We start from the raw sequence: 16,888 nt of genomic DNA on the forward strand, positions 1-16,888 counted from the left end.
TAGCATCTGAAGGGCCCAAAATGGAATGCCTCAAGGGGGAGACACATAAAGGCCCAATCAACTTTGTCAAATGCCTTAGTTGCATCTAGCGCCAACAGAGCCTATTTATGTTTTTCTAAGGCCGCTATTTACACCAGGTTCAGGGTCCGAAAAATATTATCCCCTGTGGTTCTACCTGGGACGAAACCAGTTTGGTCTGCATCAATTATTTTGGGGAGGACTCCAGCTAGCCAGTGGGCCAGAACTTTGGAGTAGATATTGGCGTCAATGTTAAGCAGAGATCGGATTATCAGAGGCACAATCTCCAGGGACCTTCCCCGGCTTTAACAAAAGAACGGTTGAGGAGACCTGCATAGAGGGGGTTGTGGAGCCGGTTTGACGGAAGGAGTTGAAGAGATCCATAAGGGGGGCTAATAGCCATGTCCAAAAAAGCTTATAGAACCTAGTGGTGAAACCATCCAGGCCAGGGGCCCTTGTTTTCAAGGATTTCATCACTAAATCTACCTCTGCACTTGTAATCTGTAGCTCTACAGTGTCCCTGTCTGTGTCAGTGAGGTGTTGGAGGGCAGCTCATATATGTACTGCTTCTGATCAGCTGGGATACAAGGGATAGCTGACATACTCTCAACCAAATGGGATGCTGCCAGCCACAGTCTAGTGTCATATTGGATTGTTCCCGGTGAGTCCCATAAGCCCACTATTGTGTTTCTTTGTTGAGTTTTCACCAATTTCCGAACCAGGAATTTATTAGCTTTATTACCCATAGTCTGATATCCCTTCTTCGTTTTGAGAAGAGATTGAGCAGTTTCCACTGCATAGTGGGCCTCCAACTTGCTGCAGGCTTCTTGCAGAGAGAGGTGCACTTTGGGAGACCAGCCCTTTTTATGTTTACCCTCCACCACCTCTGCCTCCCTTCCCAGCTGAGCTCAGACCTGTAATCTACGTTTCTGGCAGGTCACTCCATGAGCTATCAGTGAGCTAGCAGTTCCCACATGATTACCGCTTTCATAGATTCCCATGCAGTTGCCATTGAGGACAGGCCTACTGGGTTTTCTAAGAAATAGTTCTGAATAGCTTTTGTGATCCCTTCCCTGAGTGCCATATTGTGTAAAATGTGGTCATACAAAGTCCTCTGGGGTTTGGAAGGGGGTCTAGGATCATGGATTTGGGCTGTCAGGAGTACTGGCGCATGGTTAGACAATATCCTCTTTTCTATGACCACATTATTGACATATGACATGAGTTGGGGGTTGGCCAACAGGTCTATACAGGAAGACGTGAAGAAGGAAGCATCTTTTGTTCCAGGGTGCAACACTCTCCAGGTCTCCACTACCCCCAAGGATTTAAACAGGTAGAGTAATCCCAGAGCAATTTGCAAGTCTTTCCATGTAGGCTGATATGGTTTGTCAGTGAGGGGTCTGGAACTCTGTTGAAATCCCCCTTTCACCACTTGGCCCTCCAGAAAGGGGAGTAGGCTGGACTCTAGATCAAAAAGAAAAATCTCTTGCCCTTCATTAGGGGCATAAACCAAAATCAGGGAAGAAAGCTGACCAAATAGCATACCTTTAACCCCTGCAAACCATCCCTCGGGCTGTATAGCGTCTCTAACTCCATAAATGGGACCCCCTTTGCCAGAAGGACCGCTGTGCCACCCTTCTTCGATCAACTGAAGTCAAGGAATTGTTTCAGTAAGACTCTGCTGTGTAAGCGGGCAAATTCAGATGGAATCAAATGAATCTCTTGCAGAAATATCACTGAGCTATGCATATCACTCAGGCGTTGTAGAATTGATGTACGCTTATCTTGGGAATTTAGGCCTTTCACATTGAAAGTCATGAATTTCAGCTTCTGATGGGAGCGCAGGGAGTATTTCGAGAATCTGGTTCCCCCATAGGGAAACGGAGAACAGGATGAGTTTCAGGCGCCATCTGATTCACTTGTAGGTTCCACTCCAGGCCGTAACCTGGTTTTCAACTTTTTAACCCAAAATGAACTTTCCAAACATAAAACAAAAACAAAAATGGGTTTACCGCCCCAAAGGCCTCTGATTGCCATATCACTCATGGCCAAGCATGCGCTGTGTAGAGCCCGGGCCCCACAATCCTGTAGAAACTTGGTTAGCGACCTGAGCGCTCTTCTTTTCTACACTGTTGTCGATGCTAGGTCTTGATCGATTTGTAGTGGTGCTACCTGGAAGGTCAATTCACCTTGTTTTCGGTTTGCTATCATAATTTCCTGTTTAGTTGTGAAAAAGTGGACTTGTGTAATCACATCTGGAGGATTGTCAGCGGGCACGCTCCTGCGGCGCTGCAGCCTATGGGTACAATCCAGGAGCAGCATTGACTTATCAAGGTGTGGTAGGAGTGTTTGAAAGAATTCACCCACATATCCTCTCAGGGCATGATCAGAGATTGAAGAGGGCACTCCCCTAATCCGTAGGTTATTTCTGCAGGCTCTTTTTTCAAATTTTTCTTGTTTATTTGCTATGCCCTCGCTTTTCCCCTTCAATGCTCACATTCTGTGCAACAGTTCCGCCACCATTGTTGCTTGAGCCTGTAAGGGATTTAAATCAGGCACACACCCAAGTCTCGCTTAGCATGTAGTGCGCAAATGAAACCCTTATTTTATTTTTGTCTATAAGTTCAATATTCTGAATGATATACCACTCATATCACACCCTTCTCAAAATACCCCCAGGTCACACTGAACCAGGAATCAGGCCAGTTTGTAAAGGTAAATATTATTTATTTGTTTATTTATTTATTTTAATATTCAAATCACACATAGGTTTACTATATATATATATATATATATATATATATATATATATATATATATATATATATATATATATATGGGGCGGCAATCACCCAAAGGGTGACAATACAATTCAGATAATAAGCAAAGCAATTGAATTCACTTATACTAATGCAGAATAGAAACACAATAAACATGACAGTTTTGTTTTGTGCACAGATAGCGTTCAGGTTAAGATTCCCCCTGCAAAGTTTTGTTTAAATACAAATGAGCAATCCTACCCCAATGTGAGTAATCAGCACGTATTTAGGAGTAAAAGCCAAGGGGCCTCATTACGAGGTAGTCATGCCTCCATACCGGGCTCCAACTCCGGGTTCTGTGAATGAGGAATTACCGTGTCATTCCAACCTTGGAGGACCCAGTATTTCCTCATTCACAAAACCAATCCCCATTCCCATTTGAGCCCCCATAGGGGCCGTTATTAGCTCCTTGGTCCCCTTGCGGGACCCGCTAAGGACGTCTGGTCTGACCAGACGTTATGTGCGGATCCCGCAAGGGATCCTCATAATAAGGAGGAATGGGTTTACCGGCACCATTACTGGTGACGGTAAACCCATTCCTCCACCTCGTAATGAAGCCCAAGGTCTAAAGTTTATAGGCAATCCTCCCTTTCAAACAAGAGCGAAAACCTTATTATGGCAAATGACACTTTGAAAATGACAGGTGAAAATTGTTTTTTGAAATACTGCAAAAGGTGCAAAAATGCTTAGATGGAGACAAGTTCTAAAGAAAGCAACACTAATCAGGTCCTAACATACATGAGCTATAATTTAAACATCAATACACACTTCAGATCAGGATGGGATGAAAAAAGCACTTTGAAATGGGGAAATGACTCGTGTAACCTTGTGAATCTTGCAAATTCGCGGCAAACATTTACTATGCAATATTGAAGAAAAATGTATCAAATACACAGTTGCAGCTGATGCAGTTGGTAGTCGTGGATGTAGCTTAGGATTTTAGGTATCAGTGAGAGTTGAAATTACGTTTCTATCTTTAAAAGTGAAGGAGTTATAGAGGTTTTCGTGAAAGGTGTTTTCGCAAAAGAGGCACGAAAATGAAGAAAGAAATGCACTTTTGAAAATGACATATGGGTGTGATTACACTATATTATGACTATGAAAAAGAGAATGCCACATATGGATCTTACAGTCATGTGATCAGCGTAACCCGTCCCATTGTGGATACTCTACTTCTCCCTGGGATTTACTTTAGTTATTCAGAATCACTAGGGAGTTGTGGTTTTGGAACACAGGTGAGACAATCAGTGCAAGAAGGATTTAACAATACTGGAGTTCTGAATTAAAGATGGGATGGGTTTGAGATTGGGATCATACAATGCAGAAATATTATAGGTCACTGTTCTTCCTATTAATACTTACAGAAGAAGTTATTAAATTGGACCGTCAGCTCTAGTCAATGAATTGGATCTGGTCTACCCTTCTGGTTACTGGACACGGTAGATAGCAGGATGCAAGTTTTCAGCGGGCAATCCTTAATGGTAGCAAGCCAAGCTGAATCAGAATAAAATCCCTTCAAGTTTGGGATGTTTGCAATTGGGTCAGGCTAGCAATGATTTTGCAATGCTAGAGTCTGGATTCTGCAAAGAAATCAGGATCTTTCAAAGAATTCTGGAGTCAGCTACAAGATGAAAAGTTCTGCAATAAGGTGCTGGGCGGACATCTGGATGGGTTATAGAAGCAGTCTTCTGGAAGCAGTGTGTTTACTTGTAGTGAAACTCCTATATTTATCCATGACAAGGTTTATGGCATGGGCAGAACTTCAAAACACACCCCCATGGTTGTGAGTGGCTAAAGGCATGTGCTTTTATTTGGTTGGCAGCCTGAAAGAGCTGTCATTTTATGACAGTATTTAGGAACTCGCACCTGGATTTTTACCCAAAACATACTTTTGCACAAATGTACATTTCTACCATTATGTGCCCTCATATAATTGGACACGTGTACCTTATATTCGATTGTCTACAATTACATTCACTTCCCATCTTTGTGAGAGCTATATTGGTCATTCTATGGATTTTAATCAATTTTACCCATTACACTTTGGATAAATCATTTCTAATTTGATACATCTCTGGGCTCTTATCAGTGGATTGTGTACATACAATTGTAAGTTTGCAACATCAATAGTTTTGCCACAATCAGACATTTTTCATAACTTTGGTTCCTTAAATGGTATGAGTTTTCTCAATGTCTTCAAATGCCAAGGCTTAAATTAGTTTAATGTCTACCAAGTTTCAGATGTATCCCTTTTTAGGTTGCTCAGTTAAAGAGTTTTAAAATGTTAATAAAAAATAAAGATTCCACACCAAAGTCCTCCTTTGTAACCTCCCCTTTTCAGGCAGCAGCTGTCCAGTCCTTTGAAGTTCACTGAGAAACCTCCTCCACATCCTGCCCCTCCTGGCAAAGGTCAATGCTCAGCCTGTCCTTTGCTCTTTCGTCGGCCAGCAGACAAATGTCTAATGTGGCCCCATTGTGTGGCTTGTTGGCATTATGTGGGAGCCATTAACAGCCATTAGCCTTCCTGTTCTCAAGGGAGTGTCAAGCGGAGATGTCAGATTTCCCAGGCCAGGCTGTCATATCAGAATTAAATAGTGGATTGGTCCCAGACTGGGCTCCTTGACATTAAAGTCTATTCATTTCAAATATAAAATATAAGCACATTTTATAAAGGATTAAAACATTTTAAAAGAATAGCCCTTCACAAACATGCTTGAAATAGTGGATTTTGCAATTTTCCAGGGAAAAGAAAATGCATTTAAACTGGGTTCTACAGCCAATTTCCTTAGACAGCTGTCAGGCAGTGATGCCTGGGTTCCTCTGACTGCCTGGAGAATCCATGGTTTCAGCACACTTTCCTTTCCATATTTCAGGTGACAGATGACAGATGACAGCAGTGATTCATGCTTTTACACCACTTTGCCTGTGTATGTGGCAGGGCGTGCAGCTCTCTTGGTGGTTTATGAACTCTCCGTAATTTTTGCAGATTTAGTGCACACAGGGGTTATTGAATACATTTTTGGCAGTTTTCCCTCCCCATTGGCAAAGGGGTGCAGTGTGGCGAGGTGGCGTGGATAAAAATACTTCACAAGCCTCAACCTCTTCAAGCCTTTGTTCCACTTCCAAGACACGATTTTCTTTGGTGGTCCACTTTTGTCAACATTTCCATCATGAAATTGCAGAATTCCATTTTAATTTCAGGCATAAAGGACAGAAAGTCCTCTTTCGTGGCAAGCTGACCCAGGGGACGCTCTGTAGAGTGTGCCTCAGCCCTTGCTGTATCTACTTTCTTCCCCTTGACCTGCGGTTGCAAGAGAGTGGTTATGCTAGAATTCTTTTGAGGTTTCAGTTGTTTAGCCATGCTTTCCGCCTCCTTGGGATTCACTATGAATGGACAGCGTCATCACCAGGCCCCTTGTTAGATTAAAACTTATTAGGTTCCGTTTTCCCTTCTCCGGGGAAGCTATTTGCTAAGGTTCATGGACGCATCTCAGCCCCAATTCTCTAGTTTCCTTAAGACTGCTTGACCTCAACCTTGGAGCACAGCAGATGATAGATACTCTGTGTCTTGGCAACAATAACGCCAAACGGTACCTGCCAGAGCCCAGACCACTCCGCAATCTCCTTATGTCTAGGTCACTAGAGCGGTAGCATGAATCTTCCTTTGGTCGCTGATGTCTCCTCTTGCCGCACCCCCTTTGAAGGTTTTGGATTGTGGAAATTCAGCCCCTTTTCAAACAACCATAGCTGGATAATGAAGGGGGGGTCAAGGGGAGAATTATCCATCCACCGGAAATGCACCGAGACTCCAAATATTCCCACCTCCCTGAGGAAGTTTAAGGCTGTGTGGCATTCCTCCTCCCCCTTCAGTTACGCTGTTCTTGCTGCGGGAGCCATGCCCTCCCCGCCTGGAGATCAGGGTGTGGGTGGCTTACCTCGTCACTGATCTGTGGGTGCACTACAGCAAGGACACCTTCAATCCAGGACCAGGACGTCTTGTATCTGATGCTAGCTGGGCTCTCCCGCGTCACCACAACTGATGGGGTTGTCACCTCGACCCCATGGCCAACGGGAGTGATGAGCAGGCAAGAGAGGAAGGCCGTGCATTGGGCAGGAGCCCCACCGGAGAGTGGCCGCCATTTTAACAAAGCTACACAGCCAACGTGATGTAGCCCTCACCTTGACTATCTTGCTGCCGCAGCGACTCCTGACTCCACCACTCACTCCAAGACCTCCTTCACCTCCCTCCTTCTAGTTCCTCTCATTTGGTGGCTTCATTGAAGCACTGGGACAGGCCTTATTCATTGTTTCTTGTGGGAACCATACAGAGTCTCTACAGAAGTGTCCGCATCACTGGCGCTTCAAGCCATGTCCCAAGAAAGGGCCTTTGTGTCTACAGTCTGCAGTTTTTTTTGGTTATGGAAAAGTGAGCATTTTGAGTGCTGTTGGGTATTTTGTGGATATTTGGGGCTTTGCAGTATTTTCTTACCGCCAAAATACCTTTAGCAATAATCACTCTCTGTATTCATATTGGGTCACACATGACAATAATGCATTGCATTATTTCAGAATTCAGACCTATTTAGATGGTATGCGCAGTAGTTTGCGTGGTTGGTTGGTATAGTGGTTGGTTTATTTGTGGCCCCAATATCCAACATCCCTTGTTTTTTATCTAGATTGTTCTTGATCACTAGAGAGACCTCAGGCCTACATTTTAGGGATACCACATTTTTAGTGTTAGTGTTGTGTGCCACCATGGGCTATTGTGGTATTTTTGTGGTAATTTCCACTACCTTATATACGGTAGGGAACTATGTCCAGAGAGTCTCTCTTCCCGTTGACTCATGTACCTCCAACAGGCTATGCTACAAATAGTCACTCACAACTGTCCATACTGAATAGTATCATGCACAAATCTGCCTTAAAATGACAATTACACTATTTAAAAATCTCCCCACGTTTAAACCTCTCCCCATGCAAAATGAAAGAGAGAAATAATACACAATAGCTTTCTGTTTTCAAATGTTTTTGTATTGTAGAAATTTCTTTTAAACACAGTTTAACTTTTTTTACAGAAATAAATGAAATGGTACAACATTATTTGTGATAAAATGAACAGAGAGCTGCGAGAACATATTCAATTGGTAACATTAAATATGCTGATAAGAGACTCTCTTTAATACACTGACTGAACAGTTTCGCACACTTTCGCACAGCTCCCACTCGCTTCTTTAATTACCTTATCTGTTCAGCATGAGTTTTCTTTGGCTATTCTCTTTCTGAATTTGGCTCCCTTGAAAATCAACCCCAGTGAGAACAAGCGTCTGCCGTTCTCAAACCGGGGTTATTGCCTGGAACTCTCAGCTTTTGCAGCAGGAATGCCCCAGCCAGGAAACAGGTCCTTCTCCCAGCTCTGCAAGATCCCGATTGTTCTCCCCCTCCCCTCAAGCTTCTCCAGCAAAACTAATCACAGCCTCTAGCATGATACTTGCTATGACGCTGCTCCAATCAGAATCAATCATGTCATCTCCTCCCTCACTACACAATGGCTCCCTTCTACAATGGCAATTGTAACAAACTGATTTCCTGTTCCTTCGAGCTCTTTGCTTCCTGTAGTTATGTGGACAGAGCAGCAGAGAAAAAAAAAATGAATGTGCGTTTAAAAGTTCACTTTCAGAGTAGGCCTAATTCTGCAGTGGAGACACATTTTTATTAGTGGATTATGTTAAATGAAGTTTTATTAGTCAGGTTAGTTATTAATAAGGTTAGTTATTAATTTTCAAATGTGTCTCTTGCAACATAGGCATTTCAGGTGAAAAATAGTGTGCATTTTGAATGTGCAGATGTGTGCTTTTAACTGTAAAAATAGATTTGCATCTTATATGTAAAAATCGTTTTTGACTGAATAGCCTGTCTTTACTTATATGTCCATGTTACTCTGGTAACACATATAGCAATGCACCACACCCATGTGGTGGTGCTGCATGAAAAAAAAATGCTACCTGTGCAGTAGTGCTGTACTCTGTGCTGTAACACACCAAATATCCTTACATACCCTCCTTTTGTTTTTAAAACTTGGCTACGATCCAAGCCAATTCCTAAAAACAACTTGTTCTTTTATTTTTTTTTTTTAAATGCATGTGTATTGGGATATCTTTCTTTTCCTGACGTAGCTACTAAAATCAGTAACATTTTCATTTTTACTGATAGCACAATCAACCATCCACCCATGATTAGCACCAGGACAGCCAAACCCACTATTGAGCGTTCCCCCCAGGTTCCCCAATTAAATCTTTCCACTTCTATTATCCCCAGATTACTAATTGTAATATTGTTTTTTCTCAAATTCATTTTTATAACATGTCTCTCTTTGTGATTCAATAAATATTCCACATCCGGATCTATTGGAAAAGTATCCCTTTGAAAAAAATCGATATTTTCCACTTGGCTTTCCCAAACATCATTTGTTACATGAAACAATGTTAACCCCCCAATTGACACAATTGTATCCTTTGGATCCAGTAAATAAAAAACATTATAGTTCACCTGTTTAACCACGTATGTTCCATGGTTTAAATGTACTACCGTCATGTTCTTTAAACAGGTGCTGACCAACCATTTACCTCTGACCATCTTAGCCTGTGCCAGTTCTTCACTCTCCATATTGCTAATAATCACTTCACATCCTTCTGATATACTTGGGTCAGATTTCAAACCACAAATAGCATCTGTGGCATCAGGAACAAACGGTTTACCTGGACACATATAATTTTGTTCTTTAAATTTGACACATGTTTCCAGGTTTGGTATTAAATAAACTTCAGGTTCCCATGACTGAAATGCCACCACTTCTGGAGTCTTAATCTTAATAAATTTGTCCTGTTGCCAAAATCCCACGTTGTGTACCCACTTCGTTTGATAAATAAGTTCAGGAGCTACATATGGGATGCATAGCAAAAATCCGATCTCTAGTCTTTCCAAGTCCACGTATAATGGCATTGCATTACCCATTTCAAATGCAATTTTTTACCTGTATTATATCAATTTCCCTCCTGGTCAATCTTTCTATCATTTGACGAATAATATCCTGCGAAACAAAATACAAGGGGATATGTCCTTGAATCAATTGTGAAACTGCAGTTTGAACTTCTCTCATATAATTCGTTAATAGTCTATCAACAGGACTCATTATGTTCAATATTTCATTTAAAGTTCTGTCATGCTTAAGTATTATTTTAGTCGCCCGTTGCATCACATCTGCTTGTTCATTTAGAATGATTGCAGTTTCATTTATGAATCTTACTTGTTCATCCAGTCCCCCTCTAATCCCATCTAATGTTTTTTGTATTATTTCTAGGTCTATACTCAGTTGTTGCGCTTTAGTACTCAGTGTTCCTACTGAGATAGAATTGGGTGTTGATATTGTGGTACCTATTATGGCTCCAACTATAGACATTACCAATGATATCGCGAGCATCACCGCACCTCTCTTTCCTCTCCTCTTCTTAATGTCTGCTGAATTCACAAATGTTTTCTCCAACTGCATTAATATATCTCTTATTGACTGCTTAGTGTCCTCTTTTCTTATTTCCAGCCACTCTTTAATCTGTTCAATCTTAATTCCGGTATTGTTCAACTGTTTTTCAATCAAAATCTCAGGATTCAATGGTATGTAGATATTTTGGAAAATCATCCTTCTATCACTCATGATGAATCCTGGTGCCTCTTCCACCGCGATACCAGATGCTGGTCCAGGTTCAATGACAACCTGTGCTTCTGAATTCTTGAAGATCCCTCCAAATATCATCATCATTAACCATATCATCGGTATCATCTTCAATGCTGATCGCTTTGCAGCCTTGGTCTTCACCCCTCTTTGGGGCTTTCCCGGAATCCGTCCACGTGGGCTCCAGGACTCCATTGTCTCCCGTGACCTCCGGTATAAATAGTTAATGTTCTAAACCAAAATAGAAAAGAAACAGATTAAGTATATTGCACAATACTAACTTCACCCTTTTTCCAAAAATAAAACATGCTTGGTAAAAACATTTCGTTTTTTTATTTCTTTTTTTTTTTTTTCTGAAATTAAACACAAGTTAAAAAGAAAACAAGCATATATATAACAGCATTCAATATTTAATACATTTTCTCTCTGCACACCAACCATGAGCTTCCATTATATACATTTATTTATTTATTTATTTATTTATTTATTTTATATTATATTTTTTTACATATATTACAGTGTCTGTGTGTCATTATAACAATCAACTTTTTAACTTCTCTGTCACTGCCTCCTGATTGTATCCATTTATTTTCTCTTTTTGTGTTCAAGGGACTTTATGTTGTATTGTGTGCATCAGTGGGTAGTAGCCCCAGGGCTTTCTGTTTCTATATGCTCATGCCGCCTGATCTCGTGTCTGAGATGGCATGGTTTGATCTGATTTACATGGACAAACTGCTCTATCGCCGTTTTACCTTCATTTTTCAAAATTTTATAAACCACAGGAGAGACCTTATCTATAATTCGAAATGGCCCCTGCCAGGCTGCTAGAAATTTAGAATTTTTCTGTTTACTTTTTCCAAAATGAAAATTGTACACCTGATCCCCTACACTGTAGTCCTTCACTGATGTCTTTTTATCATAATAAGACTTTGCACTGTCAGCAGCTCTTTCCAGATTTCTCTGCACAAAAGCAAATGCATGTTGCAAATGCCTCCTCAGTTCATCAATATATTCATGAACTTTGGATGCACTCACAAGTGTTTGCTCATGTGTTCTGTATAGTAGGTGTTGTGGTAACACCATTTTCCTACCTGTCAAGACCTCATGGGGGCTAACACCTGTTGCTTTGGCAGGAGTTGATCTGATTGCCATCAAAACCAACGGTAAATGTAAATCCCAGCTGGAACCTGCTTCTGCCACGAATTTCTTTAAAATATCCACAACAGACCTATTGCTTCGTTCAACTCCACCTGAAGAGGCCGCCCGATATGCAATATGTAGTTTTCTTTTCACACCCAGTATTTGCCATACCTTACTCATTAGAGTACTTGTGAAATGACTTCCTCTGTCTGACTCATTTTTTTGTGGCAACCCAAACCTTGAGAACACATGGTTCACCAGCAATGTGGCTGCTGTTTGCGCACTACAATCTGGTGCAGGAATGCATTCAATCCACTTTGACATGAAACATACCACACTTAAAATATAACGGTTTCCTCTGCTCGACCTTTTTAAAGGCCCTACATAGTCTATTTGCAAATCTGACCATGGAAGAGTTAGGCCTCTTTTCATTAATGGGGCTCTATGCATTGGTGAAGCAGGTTTAAATTGGGCGCATACTAGACATCCTCTAGTATATAATTCCACATCTTGGGACATATGTGGCCAGTAAGCATAATCTTTTAGTATTTCTAATGTTTTTTGTGAACCTCTATGGCCTGCAGTTTTGGCATCATGTGCATGGTGTAGCATTAGCCCTCTGAATGAAAGGGGTACCACCCACTGTATTTGTCCTGTTATGGACTCTCTAATCATGAGTCCATCCTGTAATCTAATTCGTGTTTTGTTCTTTAATAGCACCCTCAACTCTTCTTTTCCCATACAATCATTTTCTGTTAAAGGATTTTGTTCAGGATCTATCAAATGATTATAATAGATTCCCAAAATTCGATCATTCTTTTGTGCCTCAATCAAATCTTGGTCTGGCGTGTCATGACTCCACTGTACCACTGGTTGATCTACCTCCTTTGGTGCTTTAGAACGTGTTACTGCAACAATTTGTATTACACCCATTAAATAATCAATAGGTAGCAATTCTCCCATCACAGCCCCAATCTTAGCCAGGTGGTCTGCCTTATCATTTCCCTCCTTATCCTCTCCTGGTGTTTTTAAATGCCCATGAATTTTTCTCCAGTATATTGTTAAGTTATTCTCTGACACCAATTTGTCTATGGCTTGTATCATTTTTCCATGTTTAAGTGGCTTTTTGTTGTATGTAACCATGCCTCTTGCTTTCCAACCAGGCAAATACTCCAAAAAGCTATTCCGTGCATAGTCAGAATCAGTCACCAGGACAATGTCACTGAACTTTTTATCAACTGCAGTAGCAATTGCTTTATAAATGGCTGCCAATTCCGCCACCTGACTGCTCCTAGCTCCAATCCTCATCCCTATACTGGGGACGCCTTCACATTTCAACCAGACATTTCCTATTCCTGCCACTAATTGTTTATTACTGTCATTTTCAATGTGAAAAGCACAACCATCCACATATACAGTTGCATGTTTTTTCATCAAAAGCTTTGTGTGGTGATTGTTCAAATTCCTGCAAACTAGTTTCCACTTCCATTTCATTTGGTATTTGTTCAGCTGCGCAGTCATGTAAGTCAGCTAACCCTTGAGCAATTGGATTCTTTTTATTTTGTCCATATCTCACTTCTACAGGAAAACCTTGTAATGCCAGCGTCCATGAAGTGATTCTGGACTGCGCTAGATTACCTGATCTAATTCTTTTACTCTCTAAAAATTGCAAAGGTTGATGATTTGTTTCAATAATCACCTTTTCTCCCTGAACAATGGCGCGGAAATGTTGTAGCGCCCACACAGTGGTTAATAGGGCTTTTTCACATTCATTAAATTTCATTTCAACTTGGGAAAATGCCTTACTTGCATAGGCAATGGTTTTGTGATTCAAATCGTGTTTTTGTGATAACACTGCTGACATACAATGTTCAGAAAAACCTATTTCTATAAAGAAATCCCTGTCCTTTATGGGATATGCTAAACATGGTGCCCTTACAAGACATTCCTTTAATTTAGCCACTGCATCAGACTGCTCTTTTTCCCATTTCCAAGGAGTATTCAGTTTAAGCAGTTTAGTCAATGGTTGAGTGATTTCTGCATAATTTTCAATGAACTTTCTGTTATAGCCTGTCATCCCTAATAAACTTTTTACTCCTTTCACATTTTTAGGATCTTTTAATCTTTGCATGGCCTCTATTTTCTTCTTTTGTGGATTTAGCCCATGTTCAGTCACTTCATGCCCTAGAAAGTTCACTTTTTTCTTGCACCATTGTGCTTTTTGCAAAGATACTTTGGCGCCTGCTTTCTGCAATTGGCCAAGCACATGTCTTATTTCATCAAAATGGCTTTTCAGGCCCTCACTTTTTATCAGGACATCGTCCACGTAAACTATTGTTCCTCTTTCCGCTGCATCCGGCATGGCCTTTCTCAAAAATATGCCAAATTCACTCCCACTATTGATGTACCCGAACGGAGCTCTAAGCCAGGCATATTGAGTCCTGTCAAATGTAAAGGAAAATAAATTCTGTATCTCCTCTGCCAATGGCACGCACCAATATCCAGAGGTGAGATCTAATGTGGTAAATACTTTTGAACCATGTACCTGAGCTAGGCCCTGATCAATGAATGGCAGTGCCATCTAGATACTGGTACTCTTTTATTTAACTCTCTCAAGTCTGCACATAGCCACCATTGACCATTTGGCTTTAACACACCTAAAATAGGTGTATTGGATGTGCTATGAATGGGCATGATGATTCCCCGCGATTCCAAATTTTTTATAATTTCTGCCAATGATTCTAAACATGCCAGCGGTAGTCTATACTGGCGTACAAACACTGGACTTCTGCTGCACCCTTCTGGTAGTGTGGCCACATGTAAATCATTTAAACCACAATCATAAGCATCTTTTGCAAATACATCCTAAAACTCCATAAATATCTCCCTCAGATTGTCCCTATCCTCATTGCTGTCACACGCTTCCGCTAAGGAGATCTGCTCTTCTACCATTTTGGAAAATTCTGGAAAATCTTCTGGTAAGGGAATCTCGGCGCTTTCCTCTAACTGTGTGGCTGTGTCTTTTTGTAAAGCTGCCACTTTTAAATATTTTGGCATATCAGCTTCCACTTCAATGGGCTGATTTTCTGTTTCATTTTCATTTAAATTAAATATTATGCAATCCTCTTGATGGCAGCACACTGTCTCATTTGAATCATAAGGATACACAGAATGAATTTTAAATATTCCTTTGGGCTGAGAGTCCAGGTGTTCTGGCAACTCACCCTTGGCATCTACATACTTTTCAGGGATATTTCCAATCACCATGTTATTTAAATCTGCCGTATAATGTGATTTTTGTATGGCCATTCCTAATGGGGAGTTTTCCTCTAAATGAATATCCTGACAACCTTTATTATTTACCATAATTTTTACAGATCCTTCACCAATATCTACCAATGGAATGTATTCATAATACAGGCCTTGCTGTTTTATGGATTCATTCAGGCATACAAATGCATCAGATTCTTTCATCTGCTGTCCATTTTTGCATTTCAGTGTTATTGCAAACTGTTTTGTAAATGCAGGAATAATAGTATCTTTCCTCATTTGTAGTTCGATTGCATAAGGAACCAGTTGTGCACAATGATAAGCCCTTCTTTTGTCTTCAAATTCAGGTGCCGGACCACCTAGGCGTGACCATATTTTTTGATTAAGGAAATCTAACACCATACACATTCTGTGCATGATGTCATTGCCCATGTAAAATTCATTTTGTGCTCCACTCACTATCCATACATTGTGGTAAATTGTTTTCTGCCCAATGCTAATTTTAAGCATGCATCTGCCTGCAATACGGTTTTCAAAGTCTGGACTGTCCAACCCAGAAACATATTGGTTTTTAATCCTAAATTTCGGGATTTCTTCCCTCTCCATTATTTTTTGCAACAATTTCTCATTAATGAAACTCCTTTCATGTCCAAGCGCTAAAGTGGCTTTTATTGTTTTAAAATAGTCATTTATACCAACATGAACCCATGGTTGCTCATCTTCCATGTGTATTTCTGCCAGAGTGGTAATGTGTTTTTCTGAATCTGTTTTAGGAGCAATATTCTGTTTGTATGTTTTCTCTTTTAAATAAAAACGTAATGTGTGCTCATCTATGGCAGTCTGCCAATTTTTCCTTGGGTCCAAGTATATTTGTACAGGTAGTTTTTCATTGTCGCTCTGCATTTTGTCTTGACACATTAATATAACAGTGACACTAGGTATGCAACTATTCTGGAGATATACCTCCACAGCATCATTTGTTTTGGCAACGGTGTGACATTCATTTATGTTGCTGTTTTGTGATTTTAGTTTCTTAGGCCTCAATGGTTTTTTGGTTAAGGACCACAGCACTCCATTCACCCCATCTATGAGAGGAGACAATCTTTTCAGGCAATCTGTCCCCATCAGAAATGGAATTTCACAAATAGATGTGATCAATACCTCTTGTTTCATTCTGTGCTTACCTATTTCTATGTCAACCTCAGTTACACCTATGATGGGCACCTCCTCCCCATTAATGTTATGGACTGGACCTTGATTTTCCTTCACTGTGATCTGACTCTGTTGGAGTCTCCCTTCATTGATACTCTTTACCAGCTCCTTGGACATAATTGTGGCCTGTGCGCCAGTGTCAATCATAGCAAAGGTGTGGCATTTTTCTTCTACAGTGATGGGTGCATAATATCTGTCCTCAACTTCCTCTAATACATATAAGAAGTGTGAATTCTTACTGATTTCAGGGCTTACCTTTCTCAGGCCTTTTTCACTTTTGGCTAAGCACATTGGTAAATGGAAAGACATTTTTCCCTCCTTTTTACCCATTTCTGCGCGAGAGACTTTATTCATTTCTCCATTATCAGAGGTTTTTTGGAGTGTGGCCACCGTTCGCCCATCCATCTAGGTAACATCAGAGACCACATTACAACCTTCCAACTGAACATGTGTAACAACATCATTCAGCAATTTGTCATTTTTTAATTCTGTGCATTTGTGATCATTTAGTGTGATACCAGCCCTTTCAGCCTCTTCAAAAATATGTGGCTCAAAGAATTCTTCAGGTGATTGACTTGTACCCTCCTCTTGAGTGTTCCCTTTTTCTGCCTGTGTTTGGTCATTGTTTTGCTTGCCCAGGGAAGGAGCTATAGCATCCCCACTTACTCCCTGTTCACTGGTATTCCCCATGCATGAGTCATTT

Source organism: Ambystoma mexicanum, chromosome 14 (genome assembly GCF_040938575.1).
Source record: "Ambystoma mexicanum isolate Mex_15411 chromosome 14, UKY_AmexF1_1, whole genome shotgun sequence".
NCBI lineage: Eukaryota > Metazoa > Chordata > Amphibia > Caudata > Ambystomatidae > Ambystoma > Ambystoma mexicanum.